Source organism: Eschrichtius robustus, chromosome 14 (genome assembly GCF_028021215.1).
Source record: "Eschrichtius robustus isolate mEscRob2 chromosome 14, mEscRob2.pri, whole genome shotgun sequence".
Taxonomy (NCBI): domain Eukaryota; kingdom Metazoa; phylum Chordata; class Mammalia; order Artiodactyla; family Eschrichtiidae; genus Eschrichtius; species Eschrichtius robustus.
The window spans coordinates 5,338,506-5,360,565 of NC_090837.1; the positions used below are offsets into that span (position 1 = coordinate 5,338,506).

Below are 22,060 nucleotides of genomic sequence, written 5' to 3' on the forward strand. Positions count from 1 at the left end.
AGCCTAAAGTCACTTCTCTGATCACAGGGATTCTCCACTTATCCATTTGTTAAGTCTCCTCCTGTAAGAGATGCTCGGCCCTATCAGATCAGATCTTCAGTTTCTCTTTAGTCTGCACCGTGCTTGTAAGCAGATCTGAGGAACTGCTTCTAATGCCTCCTGGGTCTCAGCATTCAGTAAACTTCAGAAAAACTACCGCCGAGAAAGTGAATATCCAGCGCAAGAAGAAAAGGGGCATAACTCTCTCTGTTATCAGCAGTTTAATCCTGCTAAATCTGCACTCTGGTCTTGGGGTGCAGAAGTGGCCAGTCTTTGGGCAAAGGGGGCAGGGTCTGCGTGGGAAGGCTGGCCCCCCCTTAACTGTGGGTTCTTTTTCTCCTGTGGACCTGCTACAGGAATCTGCCCAAGACCAGCTACAAATGGAATAACAATCCAGTCAGAGTCACTTTTATGCACAAGTTTTTATTTTAAGTCATTTCCCTCAAACCAGAGGTAGGGGGTCTTTTACTTCTAGGCAGCTGGCATGCCCGCTAATAAGTCCATTTCTATGGAAATGGGTTTATAACTATTAACTTTACCTGTTCCTGATCTATTCTTGATAAGCCTTTCCATTTAGAAAGTGTTCCATGATTCTCTCAATTTAATAATTACCAGCTGCCTTTGGGGAATCAGGATCAGTGTTTCAGTCATGAGATAATCATCAGATATTTTTCTTTTCCCTGGGGTGGAGAAGCATATGTGTGTGTGTGTGTGTGTGTGTGTGTGTGTGTGTGTGTGTGTGTGTGTGTGTGTGTGTGTGTGTGTGTGTGTGTGTGTGTGTGTGTGTGTGTTGGAAGTGGTCAGGCAGGAACACTGCTTGGCCGTTTCTCCCCTCAAGCTAGAACACATAGCCTCCTCCCAGAAGGACTTGCTTCCCAGAAGCCCTGTTTCCCATGGAAACCTGTCCTGTAATAAAAGCTAAGCCCCCTCCATGCGACCGTGGGACAGCTTTCAAGTGCACAGTACGGCTGCAGCTCAGACACACCAGCAAGAAGGAGGCGGAGAAATGTGAGCAGGGGAGACGGATGGGCCCCAATCCAGCAGCTGGGCCCCAGGAAGCGCATCCTGCCATTTCTCAGCAGATCCCTCATGATGACAATGATTATTGTTTTGCGGAGGGAGGGTGGTGGGGAGGGAAGGCAATGGGGGGGAGAGAGCAGTAAAGAACGAGGGAGAGTTCAAAAGCTTGAACTGCTCTCCAGCAGGTTGTACCGTTTACCTAAACTATTTTTTCTCCCCACAAACTTCTAGATAATTCTGAGCTACCAGGCGGAGATGCTTTCCCCACATGAGTTTTTTTTCTAGAAATGGAGCAAGAGAGGCTGTCTCTGGTCTCAGGGATTCTGCTTATTTCTTATGAGCCTTTTTCTGGGCATTATTTTAAAAGATGACCAAAAAGCCAGGTAAATACTGAACGATGATTACACTGGGCAAACGCCCCAGCGGAAGCCTGCTGGTTACTCGCGGTAAACACAATGAGACTGAACTCCGACTTCCCCTCTTGACTGTTCATGCCACCAGGACAACCGTGTACCTGTATTGCTGCTGCTCTGGCTGTGGCAGCTGGCACGGTGCCTGGAAAAGTTCAGGAGTTCCATACGTATTTGTTTAAGTCTCTGAACACAGTCAACAGACCAAGTAGGACACAACTGTCAATTTGTGTGTAGGGGGGTGTCATATGCATTCTGGGAGACGAGAAGCTACCAGTCAGCTGGGTATTTTTTTTGTAATTTATTTATTTTATGTATTTATTTTTGGCTGCGTTGGGTCTTCGTTGCTGCGCGCAGGCTTTCTCTAGTTGCACTGAGCGGGGGCTACTCTTCGTTGTGGTGCACGGGCTTCTCATTGCGGTGGCTTCTCTTGTTGCGGAGCACGGGCTCTAGGCACGTGGGCTTCAGTAGTTGTGGCTCGCGGTCTCATAGAGCACAGGCTCAGTAGTTGTGGTGCACGGGCTTAGCTGCTCCGCGGCATGCGGGATCTTCCCGGACCAGGGCTCGAACCCATGTCCCCTGCATTGGCAGGAGGATTCCTAACCACTGCACCACCAGGGAAGTCCCATTCAGCTGGGTTTTGAGACCTATTCTCCTGCCTGCCTGGTACGTATATTTATATACTCTGCTTTGAGAAGATAGGTCTGTCTCTACTACTAGAATGTAATCTTTTTTTTTTTTTAAGACTTTATTTTTTTAGAGCAGTTTTAGGTTCACAGCAAAATTGAGGAGAAGGTACAAAGGTTTCGCACATACCCCCTTTCCCCCCATACACACAGAGTCTCCCCCATTATCAGCATCCCCCAACAGATGGTACATTTGTTACAATCAATGAATCTACATGGACACATCATATCACCCAGAGTGCACAGTTACATTACAGTTCGCTCTTGGTTTTGTATATTCTATAGGTTTGAACAAAGGTATAGTGACAAGTCTCCACCATTATGGTCTCATGCAGAGTATTTTCACTGCCCTAAACATCCTCTGTGCTCTATCTATTCGTCGCTCCGCTCCCCAACCCCTGGCTACCACTGATCTTTTCATTGTCTCCAGAGTTTTGCCTTTTCCAGAATGTCATAGAGTTGGAATCGTATAGATGTAGCCTCTTCAGATTGGCTTCTTTCACTGAATGATATGCATTTAAGGCCTCTCCCCGTCTTCTCATGGCTTGATAGCTCATTTCTTTTCAGCACTGAATAATATCCCACCGTCTGAATGGACCACAGTTTATTTATCCATTCACCTACTGAAGGACAGCTTAGCTGCTTCTAAGTTTTGACAATTATGAACAAAGCTGCTATAAGCATCCGTGTACGGGCTTTTGTGTAGACATAAGTTTTCAACTCCTTTGGGTAAATACCAAGGAGCACAATTGCTAAATCTTATGAACATAAGTTCTCAAAGGTCAAAACCTATCATAACACCATGGTCACTACAATCCCTGGCATATTCATTTGTTCAGTGACATTTATTAAGCAGTGAATATGTGTTAGCCATGGAGAATTCATTGGTAGACAAAATAGACGAGATTTCTCTCTTAATACTCAGGAAAATAAACAAACAAGGTAAGCCCAGGTCATGATAAATACTATCCTAAAAATAAAATAGAAGAATGAAATTTCTTTTTAAAAAGTTAAATAAGCTTTTTTCAATTAAAAAAATACAATTTTATATTTATACCACATGACCCAGCAATTCCACTCCTACGTCTATAGCCAAAAGAAACAAAAACACTAATTCAGAAAGACTTCCCTGGTGGCACAGTGGTTAAGAATCCGCCTGCCAATGCAGGGGACATGGGTTCGATCCCTGGTCCGGGAAGATCCCACATGCCACGGAGCAACTAAGCCTGTGGGCCACAACTACTGAGCCTGTGCTCTAGAGCCCGCGAGCCACAACTACTGAGCCTGGTTCTAGAGCCCGTGCTAGAAGGTCTAGAGGGTCTTTTTTTTTTTTTTTCTTAATTTTTTTTTTAATTGGGGTATGATTGCTTTACAATGTAGTGTTAGTTTCTGCTGGACAATGAAGTGAATCCGCTCTATGTACACCTATATCCCCTCCCTCTTGGGCCTCCCTCCCACCCCCGTCCCCATCCCACCCCTCTAGGTGGTCACAGAGCACCGAGCTCAGCTTCCTGTGCTTTATAGTATGTTCCCACTAGCTAGCTATTTTACGCACGGTAGTGTATATACGTCCATCCCAATCTCCCAGTTCGTCCCACCCTCTCTTTCCTCGCCGTGTCCACATGTCCGTTCTCTACGTCTACGTCTCTATTCCTGCCCTGCAAATAGGTTCATCTGTACCATTTTTCTAGATTCCACATATATGTGCTAATATATGATATTCGTTTTTCTCTTTCTGACGTACTTCACTCTGCATGACAGACTCTAGGTTCATCCACATCGGGCAGAGGGTCTTTAGTCCATCTCTCTGCCTGTCACGCAGCTCTTTTCGTCAGGACCTCGTGCCCAGCTCTCAGAACCTGGCATGAATAAATCATCTCCTTCTGCAGTTTCACAAGATCCAGGCGCTGCCTTCTCAGGTCTGCCTTGTCAAAAGGCGGCACTGCTCTCTCCGAGCTCGCTGTGGAAAGAATGTTTCACGTTGACGAATCAGGCTGTAGTCGGCAGGCAAAGGTCTAAAAACATTTAAAAGCCCCTAGTTTAGAGCAGGGACTTGTGGACTCAAAACCTTCTCTCCTCATTGGTTTAATTTCAAGACTTCTCATTCAATTGCTATCTAGAACCTTTAAAAAAATCCTAAGACTGTGTCAGATGGGAATAGTCCAAGAACAGGGGTTCGTTTATTGCATTTCTGGCGGACTAGGAAAGTTGAATAGAAAACACAGAGGTTACAATGCGGCACCTGTGCTGCACGTGGCTAGGGCCACAGTTAATAACCACCTCCACTACTGTGCTTTCACGAAATTTGACTTGGGTGCCAATGTTTTTAAATGCAGAATATTCACACCAAAAAAAATTTGGTATCTCTGGCTTCTTGGAAAAATTGGAAGAGCAGGCAACACTATCTACCCCACATTCCCACGTGGCAACCATCAGCTAGAACAGCAGGGTGCTGTTCACACAAAGTGGATCAAAGACCTAAGTGTCAGAGCTAAAATTATAAAAGTCTTAGGAAAAAACATAAGCAATAATCTCTGTGACTTTGGTTCAGGCGATGGTTTCTCAGATATAACACCAAAAGCACAAGCACACACACACAAAAAAAGAAGAAACAGAATTTAAAACTTTAATGCTTCAAATACTACCAATAAAATGGAAAGACACCCTATAGAATGGGAGAAAATATTTGCAAATCATATATCTGATTTAAAAAAAATCAGTATCCAGAATATATAAAGAACTTTTACAACTCAATAGCAAAAAAAAAAAATGGGGCAAAGCGTTTGAATAGACATTTCTCCAAAGAAAATATAAAAATGGCCAATAAGCACATGAAAAGATGCTCAACATCATTACCCATTAAGGAAAAGCAGATCAAAACCACAGTGAGATACCACGTTCAAACCATTAGGATGACTGTAGTCAAAAAGACAAAAATATGCGGGCAAGAATGTGAAGAAATTGTAACCCTCATGCACTGTTGGTAAAGATGTAAAATGGTACAGCTGATTTGGAAAACAGCTGTGCAGTTCCTCAAAAAACTAAACAGCATTACCACGTGAACCAGCAAGTTCACTCCTAGGTATTTACGCAAGAGAAATGAAAACATACGTCCACATAAAAAGTTGCGCACCGCTGTTGACTGTAGCATTATTTTTCTAAATTGAAGTATAATTGATTCACAATATTTTGCTAGTTTCAGGTGTATAGCAAAGCGATTCAGTTATATACTTTTTAGTTTTCACTATAAGTTATTACAAGATATTGAATATATTGTGGTTCCCTATGCTACACAGTAAATCATTGTTGCTTATCTGGAAAATAATCTGAAATACATATATGTGTGTGTGTGTGTGTGTGTGTATATGTCTGAATCACTTTGCAATACACCTGAAACTAACACAATATTGTAAATCGACTACACTTCAATTAAAGAAAAAAAAGAAAGCTACCATCATCAACTCTCCCTTGCTTGGCTTATTCTCATTTTGTTGAAATCTCAAATACATTTTTCTGTGGTAAATACTCCCAGAAACTCTCCACCTAACTCAAACCAGCTCATGATAAGTTGACCAACTCACTGCCCCACTTTCCAACCACAGAAAAAAAATGATATTAAATTCTTCTTCTTTTTTGCATTTTTAAATATTTCAAAGTACCTCACAGACTGGTGTGAGGTGTTGCTTACCAACATTTTCCCAGAGCTGAAAACAATCAATCTTGATAATGAGCAAACACCATGGGCGCCTCCACTCTCTCAGCTGCCGGATCCTGGACTATTTCTCACACTGTTTCTCCTCACTTCCAGCTGATTTGATTTTATCAGCATCACCATGGCAAGCCCAGAGACAGCGAAGACAATTGCCACAATTAATTTTCCCCCCTCTGCCTCTGTCTTTCTGACAACATTCTGAAAACCTTTGTAGGAAATGACGGACCAGAAATCACCTCCCACCGACTTCCTGAATACAGCTTCTCAGAATTGTCCTCTGTTTCTTCCTGCTACCAACCTTGAGCGATACTCTTGTTACGCACAAGGACTCATGGAATCCACTGCTGTTTGGTTGTTTGGTGTTTTTTTAAATTTTTATTTTATATTGGAGCATAGTGGATTAACAATGTTGTGTTAGTTTCAGGTGTATAGCAAAGTGATTCAGTTACACATATACATGTATCTATTCTTCTTCAAATTCTTTTCCCATTTAGGTTGTTACAGAATATTGAGCAGAGTTCCCTGTGCTATACAGTAGGTCCTTGTTGGTTATCTATTTTAAATACAGTAGTGTGTATGTGTCAATCCCAAACTCCCAATTTACCCCTCCCCTCCACCCTTCCCCTTTGGTAACCGTAAGTTTGTTTTCTAAGTCTGTGAGTCTATTTCTGTTTTGTCAGTAAGTTCATTTGCATCATTTTTTAGATTCCACATATAAGTGATATCATATGGTATTTGTCTTTCTCTGTCTGACTTACTTCAGTTAGTATGATCGTCTCTAGGTCCATCCATGTTGCTGCAAATGGCACAAAGTTATCCATTTTCTCATTGGTCCTCCAGAGATAGTCTGGGCACCTACGAGCCTGAACATGAGTGATTCTTTGCTTCGTTTTTACACAAACAGAGCACTTTGTACCCTCTGTTCTGCCTCTAGAACATTTGATCTCTGACCCAAAGGGAAAGGAGAGCTCTGGTCATTCTCTCCCTGACAATGAAGTGCTCTGGTCTGGAAGTGAGGACGGAACCAGTCACATGGCCCCATCTGACCAGGGGCCCCAGCAAGGACCATCCTCCTCCAAGTCCGATGGAGGTACCGATGGAGTCTCTGGGGTTCACCACCGGTCTGACTCCAGAGATCGTGCTGGAGGGAGAGTAAACATCACACTCACTCATTCATTCATGCCGGCACATTTATAGAAAGGACCGTGTCCCCAGCTCTGTCCTAGGCCCAGTGACATATACTAGCAGAGGCACACACAAGACTCTTAATTATCTTTCAAAGAGTCTGTTTCTCAGTGAAAGCCTTTCTCCTGTCGTGTTGCACAGGATTTCTCTGCACCTAGACTGGGAAGGGCCTCATTATATGAGGATTCGTCTGCTGCCTATGGGGCAGGTTGGCTCCTCCAAGGAGAACAGCTGCTAATGAGGCTGGGGTCCCCAGGTCGCACCCCGTGTGTGCTGGTTTAGCTGGGCTCCTCCAGGTGGCTGTGGAGGGCACCTACGGGTCCAGCATCCTGCAGGCTACCTTGATCACCAGGGGCCAACTGGCAGCTACAATCAGCGCCAATTTATTACCTGTCCTGGTGTTTTCCCTGCTGAGATACGGGAGAAACATCCTGCACAAAGGATTACACTGGGCTCCCCATGAAGGGGACTGAAACAATTAGATGACCGGGGGAATGTCCGTGGCCAACCCAGCAAAGATCAGGCCCAAGAGGAGCTGCCCGCAGAACTCTAGGTCAGAAGAAAGCTCACACTCACCTACAGCATCATTTAAAGACCACAGACATCTGTCAGTAAGTACTAGGAGGATTCACGGCCCTTAAGGGGTGGAGTCAGAAGGGGCAAGAATCCCGAGGTCTACAGACATAGAGAACAGACATGTGGTAGCCAAGGGGGAGGGGGTGGAGGAGGGATGGATTGGGAGTTTGGAATTAGCAGATGCAAACTATTATCCATAGGATGGATAAACAATAAGGTCCTACCGTATAGCACAGGGAACTATATTCAATATCCTGTGATAAAGCATAATGAATATAAAAAAAAGAATGTACATGGGCTTCCCTGGTGGCGCAGTGGTTGAGAATCCGCCTGCCAATGCAGGGGACACGGGTTCGAGCCCTGGTCTGGGAAGATCCCACATGCCGTGGAGGAACTAGGCCCGTGAGCCACAATTACTGAGCCTGCGCGTCTGGAGCCTGTGCTCCGCAACAAGAGAGGCCGCGATGGTGAGAGGCCCGCGCACCACGATGAAGAGTGGCCCCCGCTTGCCGCAAATGGAGAAAGCCCTCGCACAGAAACGAAGACCCAACACAGCCAAAAATAAATAAATAAATAAAATTTTTTAAAAAATGTACATATATACGTATAACTGAATCACTCTGCTGTACAGCAGAAATTAACACAACATTGTAAATCAACTCTACTTCAATAAAATAAATTTTAAAAAAAGAGAGAGAATCGTGAGGTTTAGGACTTGTCTCCCAAATTCCAGACTCTCATCCAACTGCCTATTCAGCAGCTCCACTTAGGGGTCCAAAAGGCATCTCAGACTTGGCACCGAACTTCTGCTCTTCCCCAAGGCCAAGACCACAGCCCCATCAAAGGCAAGGCCATCCATCCTTCCAGCTACTCAGGTCAAAACCTTGGTCAGCCTGAGCGCTTCCCCTTCCTTAATAGCCAGCATCTGTGCTGTCCAGAAAGCCAGTCACTTCCACCTGGGAAATATATTTTTTAAATACCTTCACTCTCTCCATATCTACTACACCTACACTGCTCCAAGCCATTATCCGTCTCTTGCCCGGTTACTGTAATCACCTCCTAAATGATCCCTCGCTTCCACCCTCACCCCCAGCCCTCCACTCTGTTCTCGCCACACAGCGGCCAGAGTACTCCTGTTAAATCCGAGGCAAATATTTTCACTGACCTGTTCAAAACCCTTAAGGAATTCTCATCTCATTCGCATAAAAGCCCATTTCCTTACAAGGATCTATAAGGCCCTCCACAACCCGGTCCCCCTGCCCCAACGCCTGTTATTTCCCTGAACATCTCTGCTACCACCGTCCCCTCGGTCACTCTGTCCGGTCCCTCACTGTTCCTCCAGCACCAGGAATGCGGCTGCCTTGAGGTCTTCCTGCTGCCTCTCCCTCTACCTGGAGCCCCTTCCCTACGACATCTGTACAGTTCAACCCTCACCTTCAGGGCAGGCCTGAAAAGCTACCTCCTAAGTGTTGTCTCCTTAGGTGACGCTGCTGAGAGACCCATCTCCTACACCAGCCAGCCCTCTCCCCCTCCCCTGCTTTTTCTCACTTAACGTCATTGAACATGCCCTTCAGTAAGTCCCCTACATACGGATGAGTTCTGTTCCGAGAGCGTGTTCGTTGAGCCCAACAAAGTTAGCCTAGGTACCCAACTAACACAATCGGCTATATAGTACTATACTGCAATAGGCTTATAATACTTTTCACACAAATAATACATAAAAAACAAACAAACACAAAAAATAAGGAAAACATTTTTAATCTTACAATATAGTACCTTGAAAAGCACAGCAGTACAGTACAACAGCTGGCATCCAGGGGCTGGCATCAAGTGAACAGGCAAGAAATAAAGATACTGTACTACTGTACTCTACACAGTCCTGTACAGTAAAGGACACAAAAGCACAGCCACTTGCAGAGGATGCATGCACGTGACCATGTACGCCAGACACGTGAACTAGCTTATGCGACTGGACATGCGAACGCACATTCGCATCTTTGAAAGTTCACAACTTGATGGTTCATATGTCGGGGAGTTCCTCTATTTATTTACTTGCTTTTGCTATGGGCTGTTTCTGTCTCCTAGGTTGTAAACTCAATGGGGGCAGGGATTTTTCTTCATGTTCCCTGCGATACTTCCAACGCCTTGAAAATACGCGGTCCATAGGAGGAACTCCGTAAGTACATCATGAATAAATGAATGAATGAGCTGTCAATCTCGGAGTGCACCCTTCAACCCCACACCTCTTTGGCTTCCTCAGAGCGTAACATGTGGATCCCTGAGTGTGAGGTCCCCCCAGTCCGTCCCTAGCTGGGTCCATCCATGCATCACTCATTCCCACTCTCTTCCAATGTACATATTCCTCTGTGGGCATCTTTATAACAGCATCGAGAAAGCCTGGATTTTCTGAGTCTCAGCTTCCCTGCCTGGGGCCTTCCATCAGTCTGTAAGTCACAAAATGGGAAATTCACACAGTGCTCTCCCTGTTGCCAGGTGTCTGCTTCTTTTGGTCCCTCCCTACAACCTTCAGGTAGCTGGGTATTTCTGCACTTTCTGCAGAGTCAACCGTGAGAGTATTAGCAGGATACCAACTCCTCAGCCATTACTGGACTTGGAATCACCGATGCTATTTTTTTTCATCGTGGTAAGAGCATTTAACATGAATCTACCTTCTTCACAAATTTTAAGTGTACGACACAGTATTGTTAACCATAGGCAGTGTTGTACTGCGGATCTCTAGAACTTATTCACCTTGCATCCGATGCTAATGTTTTGAAGGCAGGTACTGTTACAGAGGACTCACTGATAAGTAAGGATAATAAGGACCACTTTTCCAAGGAGTATCACATATAATCGTGATTACCAGTTTAATCTAAGAAGGTAAAATATCTACCTTTGGTTCTAGCATTCTCAAAGCACCTCCAAATCACCTGGAGTTATTTCAACATTACAAGAGCAAACAAAAAAATTAAAGACAAGCCAGACAGACAGACAGACACACGGGGGTGTTCAAAAACAAACCCAAACAGAATCTATAACCTCATTAACCTTGAAACTGAGTTAAGAGAATCTCACAAATAGACTGACATTCTGAATGCCGTTTGGGTCGAAAATCAGATTAGAATTCCTGTAACCTTCAATTTACCTGGCAGCCTTTCAATAAATGTCAACTGGGCAGAAATTCAGTGGAGGTGATTTGCAGGCCCCTGTAATTCCCACAGTGTGTAAGTCTCCCTAAGAGAGAAGCTCTCCTTCAGGGAACAGGAATTCTCCTGTCACCGATTAATTAAAACCCAATGATCCCACCACATCTCCTACTTGGCCCATTGTATTAATTACAATAGCCTCAAAAAATCTTTCTTATAGGCCAATTACTCTATAGAAATTGGGTCTCAAGTCAACCGCAATTAGAAAGGATTATGTGCATGTAACTTCTTCAACTTCCCCTTTGCTGATTATATCTATTCAAGCAATCCTGAAATTCTTTACATAGAATTGAGCCTATCCTGCCATATTTTTTTTTTTAAAGATTGATTGATTGATTGATTGATTGATTGCTATGTTGGGTCTTCGTTTCTGTGCGAGGGCTTTCTCTAGTTGCGGCGAGCGGGGGCCACTCCTCATCGCGGTGCGTGGGCCTCTCACTCTCCTGGCCTCTCTTGCTGCGGAGCACAGGCTCCAGACGCACAGGCTCAGTAGTTGTGGCTCACGGGCCCAGTCGCTCCACGGCACGTGGGATCCTCCCAGACCAGGGCTCGAACCCGTGTCCCCTGCATTGGCAGGCAGATTCTCAACCACTGCGCCACCAGGGAAGCCCTATCCTGCCATATTTTAAGAGACTAATTTGGTCCAGAGGAGCAAGTATGAGCCAGAATCATGCATGAAATAATAGGAAACGGTGGTTAAAAGTTAGATTTTTTGGTGTTGTTGTGCAAGGCTGTTCATATACCCCATTACAGGATGCAAAACTAGGATGTTCCAGGACAGGGAAAGAGCTCTGTGTAGAGGTTCCAGGGACGGAGGCATTGAGCCCGCGTAAGATTCCTGTACCAGCACCTTGAACTTGCCCAGTGTTCACCCTACATCAGTCTCATTTCCCACCTCTGTATGTTCTCAAGGAATGAAAATGATTCCGGATAATGATGAGATCCGAGGAAGTCAGCACCAGGTCAGACCCTCGGAGGGAGACGACCACTAATTGGCCTGAAACCACGGGATGGACGGTAACATCTGTGCCGGTGGCTGAGCCAGACTGCACTAATGAGCGGCTCTGTGGCCTCGCGATGGCCATTCGGCCAGACGACCTTTGGCATCCTGAGTACGTCCCCATGCACCCTCCACCACCGGGGGGGGGCGGGGGCGGGCAGGAGGGTGCTAGGAGAGAGACTGAGCACAGCCGGGTGAAAAGGGCAAGTCTGGGACTCAGGCCCGACATCCGAGCGAAGAGAAATTCCTACGTCGCCTCTGAACCTTCGAGGTCAGTGCCTGCCAAGCCAGTTTCCTTGAAAACTCTATTCAGTCTCAAGGCCACAGTTTGCTTCCTCTGATGCACAGTGGCTGGATTCACCCTCCTGGGAGATGGTAGGAGTGGGGGGACCACGCTTTCTGAGCACAGAACGAGACCGTGTTGCTGGAGGTTTGTGAGCCTCTAATGGGAACCAAACGTCTTAAGTTAGGACTGTCCCAGAACATCACGGTCAACGTGCCTAGGAAGACATAACAAGAAGCTGTAGTCTGTACCCAGTTTCTAATTCTGCCAGGGTTTCGCAAACTTACACTCTTCGCTGGGTCTCTTAAGTTCTGGGCTATAACTCGTTCATTCAAACGTTTGATAAAACGTGTTAGCATCTCGTGGGCGCCAAGCTCTGTTCTCCGCACTGGGGACCAGTCGTGAGGAAGGCAGGGGGGATTCCTGCTCTCCTGGAGTTTATATTCTGGTAGAAGGGGACTATTACAAAGCAAATATAAAATTAAATGAGGCCACTATTAAATAGTGACTCTGATAGTCATTAGTGACTTGCCCTAAATACTTGCGGTTTCCTATTTTCTGGCCCACGTGAGGTTGGATGGAGCCCGACCAACACATTGTGTGTCTCCCTTCTGGGCAAGTATTTCATCACCAGTACAAGCCTCTAGTTCAAGATGAGGTGCCCTTTGGGACGCCTTCGAGATTATGATGGTCAGAGTCGCCAGAGGCTCACAGCGTGACTGCAAAATAAACCTTGGTTGTTTTAAACCGCTGAGACTTGGGGGTGGTTTGTTATCACCGCATCAACGAGCCCATCCTGACTGGTGCAGAGATACACAGAGATGAAGATAAAACGGGGTAAAGTGATGGGGAGAGGGATCATTTGGATAGAGTTGTGAGAAGAGGCCCCTCTGAGAACAGATATTGAAGGGCTGAGATTTCACTGATGGAGGACACGGGTCAGTGTTCCAGACGGGGGAACAGCAGGGGCAAAGGCCCTGAGGTGGGAAGAAGTTTGCTGGAGGTTTGTGCAAGCACGCACGTCCTGCACACACGTGCACTCATGGGCACACGCGCACAATCGCCGGCACGAGCTCACGGAGGGAGCAGGAAGCAGAGGGTAAACACGTGGCTGCCTTGTGGCCCATCTGCAGATACTTCCACGGACCAGCCTTCAGCCCTGAGAACCAGTCGGCAGTCATGCAGGCCCTTTTCATAAAATCTCACACGTCCCACCAAGGGACAGGGCTTTCCAGAAACCAGTTGCCATTGTACACCCCACCCCTGGCTACAGAGACCTAACCCCGTCCAGTTCTCTATCAGCATAAAGTAAAAGAAAAGAAATTCCAAACAATGAGACAACCACAGACGTAAGGGATGCTACGATTCTGCAGTTGGGTTGACTTTCTCTCTGAGCCAAGGCATGAGCCCAGGTGTTTCATAACAGCACCCCGCCCGGCACCTGGCATGTACCAAGCACTGTGCCAGGGCCTTCCTCACTTAAATCTCACCATGGCCCTCTGAGAGAGGCTCTATCATTGCCAAGTTACCCATGATGGGGCAGTCTCAGAGATGTTGTGTGGCTTTCTTCCAGTGCCACAATTAGGAAATCATAGAAACAGCATCCAAACCAATAGCTGGCTCCAAGGTCATGACCAGAATATGCTTGCTAGGAAAAGAGCTGAGACCTAACCCATGCTACGGTCCACGACCTAAAGAAAGTCTGCACTAACAAACAGAGAGTGGTCTTTGCGAAGCACAGAAAGAAATGGGGTGGAGGAAATTAGGAAACTTGGTCTCTTTAGAGAGGAGATTCTGAGCTGGTAGAATTAAGCTCTCGGCCTATCAGGAGCACCTGCCTGAGAATGAAGGCAAAAGAGGAGGCCGATGCCGAAGAGGCGATGGAGGCGGGGAGCAAGGGAGAGAATTACATCTTAGGAGGTCCTAGAGGCAGCCAAGGAGCCAGATGCACGCCCTGGACTGTCCCAGGACTAGAGCCAAAGCATCGTCTCTGATATTTGGTTAGCTGATTCAAGCCCCTTCTGCTTGCAACTAAAAAAAACGGATATAAATATGATAGCATTCAAGTCTATCATGAGATGGAGATGCAGTATTTCACGATACACAAGTGGCATTATTTTACTTGCCTCATAATTTCGACTCTGGTGACTTTTCACTGGCATTCAGCCATATTTCAGCTGATGTACGGGGAGAGCCGAATAGAGCAATAAGTCAATATCAAGCGCTGGCAAACCTCCTTTCTTAAAGTCTAGTATTGCCTGCCACGGGCACCCTCATATTTCCAGAAAATGGACCCAAACGCCAGTATGAAACCTCCTTAAAATGCCTAAGTTACTAACACTTACAGTGACACATCTCCCGGGCCCATTCTATAAGCTCGTCTTGAAATCCAGGGAGATCATCTCCCAGTTTATTTTTTCTGTTTCCAAATCTAGAGCTAAGTGACTAGCATCCAACATAGTTCAACAAGTGAAGAACGCACAGAGTCGAAGATAATATAGTTTCAGGAGGACAAGGTGCTGTGTTGTTACAACTCAAATGGATCAAAATGAATTCAGCGTCTCTCGCAGCTTCTCAACCATCTTGCACTAAAGGGCATTGAAAAATGTTCAGGCTCGTCTCTCAAGCAACGGCAGTCAGATATTAAGTCTTTTTTTTTAAAGGACTCTGTATTAAAAGACCAAGACATATTCAAGAACCTGCCACCAAAGGAATGCTCGACATCCTTCCAGCCCCAATATTATTCAAAACGCAGTAACCCCAGCACACGTGGGATATGGCAGGGGATGGTCTATCCCATCTGCCCAGTGTCCTCTGCAGGAAGACATCAGCAAGCCCAGGCACACTGCTCACTGCTTACACGGTGAAGTCTCAGGGCTGTTGCCTGGTGCGCCTGTAGTGGTCCCAGCAGGAAGCAGGGTTCCACTCATATTGGTTTAATGGAATAGTATGGGATGAAGGGAATATTTGCAGAGGAACAAGCGGGGGTAAGAGAGATAACAAGGAAATGTTGAAAAAGCCAGAGGTGAGTGACAGCAAAAAGTTGTCACTGCCCCGAGTTTGAAGGGCTATGGGGGGAGTGGAGGAGAATAGCGTTGCTGGAGCCCCGTGAGAGCTGGTGGATGGGGGGCCATCTCGCAGGAGCTGTAGCCCTGGGGGGGGGACACATGCAGGAAGGACCTTTCTCTTCCTGCCCTCTGGTCTCCCACTGGCTGAGCCCGGCCAGAAGCCAGCGGCAAGGGAGCCCAGGTGACTCGATCTGTTGGCATGAACCCCCAAATCACACAGCAGAGAAGAGTGCAAGAGTGCTTGAGGGCCAAGAGAGAATATGTAGCGAGCCTGTCATGCGAGGTTGGCTCTCGTGGGACCCCTAGGACCCTCCAGATATGTGCCCCATGCCTGCTGAGGTGCCGGCTCTGCAGAGCGCCAGCCTGGCAAGGCTGAATACATCTCCAGCACTCCTGTGTCTGTTTCCAGTTAGGCTGGACCACCAGAGAGCTTCCGGGGGATTCTGGAGGGCAGAAGGGGGGCATATAGAAATATGGATCCATTGCAACTTTTACATATTGCAAACGTCCTCCCAGATGTCTTTTGTGCCTTAGCTTGAACTGACTGACGGACCTAAGACAAACTGCCTCGTGAAAAAATGCTTCAAGCAGTGTGGTCAGGGTCCTCGCAAAGCTGAGCCTGGGGAGGTGAGGACCTCACAGAGCTGCTGAGAGGATTAAAGGAGCCCATGTGTGGAGCATGTAGAAAACTGCTCTGCACGTAATTATTGTCATGATCGCAGATTTCCACCTGCAGAGACAGGACTTCTCCGCCCCGGATATGGGTCCCCCCTCCCTTTTACTCTCTCTCACTGTACTCTCATTCACAGCACACGCCGCCATCCGAAATTAGGTGTTTATGCACATTTATGGGTTCATTTTTTTCTCCCTCACTTGAATGTAAGCTTCAGAGGGCGGGAACTGTGTCCTTTTTATTCACATCATGTCCCCGGGACACCCACAGTGTCTGGCACCTCTCAGGAGCTAAATGAAATCTTCGCAGGACTGAGTGAAGGACAAAGGGGGTTCCTTCACGTGATTGCCAAGAAACAGGACCAGAGAAGCCTGTGTCCGCCTAAGGTGGTGCATTTTTCTCCGGATGCTGCCCGATCCATCCCTGCAGTGATTGGCTGGCTGAGAAGGGAAGCAGGGGCGCTGATGGTAGGATCACGTTAGCCCTTCTGTCACTCTCACAGCCTCCCCACTACCTCCAGGACCCCAAGGACCCCATGGCCTGCCCAGCGCATCACTCGTACAGCCAGACCTGCATCCACGAAGTCCTGGCCGCAGGTCCCCCTGAGGTCAAGAAACTGCAAAGGATGATGGGAGATGGACTTGGAAAGGCCATGGGGGATGTGGGGTGCATGGTACCCAGTAACGGGGAAGAGGCAAAGCCGCAGCCCGCATTCACACCTGCCCCGCCAGACGTGGGATACGTGCAATTAGCTGTGCAGACAGCATGAAGCAGTATTTGGAGGACACCGCAAGGAGCGGCAAAAAAGTCAACCAGCAGTCGCGTCAGGAGCAGACAAAGGCTGAGCTTCAGATTTGAACTGAACACAGAACAGCCTGCACAGATGGTCAGAGACCCCGTTTGCTCCCCAGTCCTGGGAGGCGAGAAGGGAGGGGTAGCAGGCTGCTCTCATAAACCCACGGAAACCCAGGTCCCCGTGACCCTGGGCCACTTCCTCTTAAAAGGGTTGTTGGGCCTCCTTGATGAAATGCTCCCCTTTTCCAGGAACCTTCCCGAAAATCCAATTTATTAACCTGATTTAATTGTCAATCTGACACCTGGCTTTGCAGACTCCTTTTTACCCCAACCCTGCTTCCCAGAGAAAGAGGTTGACTTTGCCATTCCTGCTCATTCACAGTGGTCTGTTTGAGACTCACAGACTTAGAAAACGAATTTATGATTACCAGGGGGGATGGGTGGGGGGGAGGGATAGTTAGGGAGTATGGGATTGACATGTACACACTGCTATATGTAAAATGGATAACCAACAAGGACCTATTGTATAGCACAGGGAACTCTGCTCAATATTATGTAACAACCTAAATGGGAAAATAATTTGAAAAAGAATAGATACATGTATATGTAAAAAAAAAAAAGTGGTCTGTTTAAAATATTGTGCTATGTCTTCCAAGGTGGCCTCAGGTAAGAGCAGAAGAGAAATCCTCAGTCTCTGATGCACTAAGACCGGCTGCATTTTCCGCCCAGGTCAGGCCCCGTGGTTGAGCCAAACAAGCAAAGGTCTATTGATCCACTGAGTCAGTGAGTCATAGGGACGATGGAGTAAGCTGAGTTGGGTCCACGTGGGTAGGGTCCACTCACAGCAGAATATCCCATTCTCCTGTGGGCTCACAGGTACACAGGCAGCCACACTGGAGAAGGTGAAAGGCCAGGTACAGGGCTCTCCACCCTTGAAGAGGTATCACCTGAGACCTGTGTACCCCAACGGCCCACAAGCAGCATCGCCTGAATGTTTAGTGGACATTATGACACTGGGGGGAAAACCAAGCTACCCTCATCGAGTTGTGACTTTGAGGGGAACTTGACTAATACAGCCCTTAGCAGTTCAGGGTTGGCGTTCACTCAGACAAGCCTACCTGGGTTCATGTCTACCTTGGAAGGGCTTGTATTCAGTTCTTTAGTGCCGCATAACAAATTATCCCCAAATTTAGCAGATTAGAACCATGAACATTTATTATTTCACAGTTCCTACGGATCAGGGTGAGTGAGCTAAGCTGATGAGTTCTTTTTTTTTTAACTTTTCATTTTATACTGGAGTACAATTGATGAACAATGTTGTGTTAGTTTCAGGTGTTCAGCAAAGTGATTCAGTTCTACATATACACGTATCTATTCTTTTTCAAATTCTTTTCCCATTTAGGTTGTTACATAACATCGAGCAGAGTTTCAGGGTCACCCATGAGATTGCAGTGAGGATGTCGGCTGGGGCTGCATCATCTAAAGGCTTGACGGGCTGAAGAAGCCATTTCCAAGATGGCGTCCTCACATGGCCATTGGCTGGGGACTTCCGTTCTTCACCACACGGACCTCTCCAAAGACCTGCCTGGGTGTCCTCATGACATGGTGGCTAGCTTTCCACAGGATGCAAGATCCAAGAGAGAACAAGGAGGAAGGCATAATGCCTTCTGTGACCTGGTTTCAGAAGTCACACACCATCACTCCCACCATCTCCTATTCTTTAGAAGTGAGTCACTAAGTCCTGCTCATGCTCAAGGGGAGGGGAATTAAGCTCCACCTCTTAAAGGAGGGAGTGTCATAAGAATGTATATACCTATTTTCAAACTATCACAGGCCTACCGAGCAAACATCAACAAGAGTTGAACTTGGAACTTGGAGGTTAGACAGACTTGGGTTTGAATCCCCCTTTTGGCATTTGCTTACCTTGGGTTTAACCCCATCACACCTCAGTCTCCTCATCTGTAAATGTGGATAATAATACCTACATTGCCTAGTTACTGTGAGAATTTACTTAGATAATATATGCAAAGTGTTCAACACAGTGCCTGGCTTCTAGCAAGAATTCAACTCATCATATTAATAGTTTAATTGCTATTTAGAGTAAAGGAGAACAATATATAGCAGCTTTTGCACATTAATCTCTGGTGTAACCCTCCCCCTTCAACATCACTAAAATATTATAAGTGGATATACATAGTTCAAAAATAGATAATTATTTGTTTAAATGTATAACTGCTAGGTTTTTTTTTGTAGATACAACTTTATTTATTTATTTTTAACATCTTTATTGGACTATAATTGCTTTACAATGGTGTGTTAGTTTCTGCTTTATAACAAAGTGAATCAGCCATACATACACATATATCCCCATATCTCCTCCCTCTTGCGTCTCCCTCCCACCCTCCCCATCCCACCCTTCCAGGTGGTCACAGAGCACCGAGCTGATCTCCCTGTGCTATGCGGTTGCTTCCCACTAGCTATCGATTTTACGTTTGGTAGTGCATATATGTCCATGCCACTCTCTCACTTCGTCCCAGCTTACCCTGCCCCCTCCCTGTGTCCTCGAGTCCGTTCTTTACATCTCCGTCTTTTAACATCTTTTAACATCTTCCTGTCCTGCCCCTAGGTTCTTCAGAACCATTTTTTCTTTTTAGATTCCATGCGGCATAGAGGGAACTTACCTCAACATAATAAAGGCCATATTTGACAAACCCACAGCCAACATCGTTCTCAATGGTGAAAAACTGAAACCATTTCCTCTAAGATGAGGAACAAGACAAGGGTGTCCACTCTAACTGCTAAGTTTTAAACAGTGTCCTACAAATAACAACATGATATAAGGTCACTGATGACTCCAAGACATACTGAGTTGCACTAGGACACAACCAATGTTCAAATTTCATAGAAGTTTTTAGGCAGATTCTGCCTTCAAAAGATGCCAGAACCAACTGAGGGTTCTACTTTTGTCCTCTTCCATCTAGGATCATTCCCATTGGCTGCCTCTTCTTTTAAGTGGACCTAAGTCAGAGAATTGTGACTGTGATATTAGAAGAGCATTGACCTGGGCATCAAAAAGCCTAGCTTCTAATATGATACTAATATTTCTACTGATAACACATACTTTTCCTCTATGCTAGCTGTGTGACCATGGACAAGTCTCTTAACCTCTCTTAGCCTCAATTTTCTCAACCATAAATGAAGGTACTGAATACCTGATTTCTCAAGTTCTCTCAAGTGCTAACCATCTACAACTTCTCTGAATTCATCTGTGGGTGATATCTGAGATTGGATAACAAGAAAGCTTTTGCAGACAAACCCAGAGATAATTAAAGGGATCGTTGCATATGCAAATGATGATTGCAAGTGCATCGCTTGAAGAAAAAAGTCTCTCAGGACCAACATCTGGCCCCCCAAAATGCTGATTGGTATACATATGCTTAAATGTGATAAAACCAATTTCTTCCATGCAGTCTTGTTCCTAATACTAAGATCTTCTTAGTAGACTAGAATATCATACACAGATAATGAGCGTGTTGTCCCCTTTCTTCTAATTGTATCAGTTAGGTTTCTCTGTGAAAGGAAGCATCCCAACTTAGTGGCTACAACAACAATCAACTATCCAGCAGCTGGCCACCAGTACAAGCGAGAAGTCCATGAAAAGAATTGCCCAGCTGAGCCCCACCAGCATTGCAGACTCACATAATTACACACTAAGTAAATGGTTGTTATCTTAGACAACTTCATTTTAGGGTGATTTGTTTTGCAGCAAAAACTGATACATAATCTTTATAATTTGTTTCTTTCCCATGTGTTATTGTCTTGGCTAGACAATCGGTACAATGTCAGCCATGATACTAACACACTTCCTCCTCTTTTGTCCTAACTTTGATTTCCTATTAAACATAATGTTTATTGTAGAGTTCTGAAAGATACTGTCTATCAAGTTAAGAAAGTTCCTTTCTATTTCTACTTTGCTAAGAGTTTTTGCATAAATTAAGAGCTAAAATAGGCACTGCTCTCATTCTGTAGGCACTGAGCAGCAACCCCTTCCAGGCACATGGAAAACTTCTTCCGAGCTGACCACTTTGGGAACATATTGAGCAGTTGATGATGGGAGAGACAAGACTGAGACAAAGAAAACATTTAAAGAATAAGACACAACAGCATACAGTCAAATGATGAATATGAAAGATATAAGGTCAAGTTCAACAGATGTCCAGAGGGGAACATGAGTGTGACTTTCAAAAAGGAAGGAAGGAAGGAAGGGAGAAAGAGAAGGAAGGAAGGAAGGAAGGGAGGGAGGAAGGGGAGAGAAAGAAAGGAAGGAAGAAAGAAAGGAAAGAAAAGAAAAGAGGGAAGGAAGAGAGGGAGGAAGGGAGGAAGGAAGAAAAGAAAAGAAAACAAGTTAATTCCATGAGAAGAAGACAACATAAGGGTGGAAAATGGCAAAATATACTTGACAAGTGCATCAAGGCTGTATCACACGTTCACCTCGCTGTTTTTTCTTCCTGGGCACATAGAAAGGCTACGCTTGCCAGCCTCCCTTGAAGCCCTGTCTCCGCCTACTGACCAATGAAATGTGGAGAGAGGTAACATAAGCCACTTCCAAACCTGGCCTTTGAAAACACCCAGTGAGATGTTCCAGGGTTTCCATGGAAACGTCTAAGGATGGCATGGCAACAAGCACAGTTTCCAGATGGCACAGCATAGGACAGAAGCAGTCCCTGACCACGGCTTGAACTTTGGATGTAGCTCAGAAACTCCATCCAGGCCTTGTTGGACTCTGTTATGCCACTGAGATACAGGGTTATTTGTTACAGCAGCTAACATCAATCATCTTGACGAATACAAAGAGTTATGATGGGTAGCGTTCAAAGAATCTAACAACTGGAATATCCCAGTGAATTCCTTAGAGACCAGTCACCCTATGCTAGACCCACTGGCCTGCAATTCTAGCCTTCAACTTCCATTTTCAAAGACAGCCTTCATTTCCGGAGCTAAGGAAGAAAGAACCTTATTGATTTTCCTGTGAAGAGGGAGATACCTGTTGTAATAAATCTACTTCCACCAAGGCTGTTGAGTAACGGGGTCCTGAAAGATATGCTAAATAGTATTTGAAAGGAAAAGTTAGAAAACAGACTGAGGCATTCTCTTCCCAAGCAGACTGGGGAGTTAGCAGCCTAGGTAATGGAATTCAGACCTCCTGTGGCTTCAACACAATCTCAAAACAACCACAACAATCCAGTAAGGAGAAACAGACAAGGCTACTCAGGGATGCACACTGTCTTTGGGAAATTTCATATTGTTCAATTCCCACTTCATCCCCTTAACTTTCTTTTTAAATTTACTTTTTATTTTATATTAGACTGTAGTTGATTTACAATGTTGTGTTAGTTTCAGGTGCACA

The 22,060-nt window shown here is 45.7% G+C and overlaps 1 protein-coding gene across 1 annotated transcript in view; it reads right to left on the bottom strand.

Moving 5' to 3' along the window:
• LOC137776554 (transmembrane protein 132B) overlaps positions 1-22,060 on the bottom strand; it is a 356,123-nt gene that overhangs the window by 86,968 nt on the left and 247,095 nt on the right. The window lies entirely within an intron of this gene.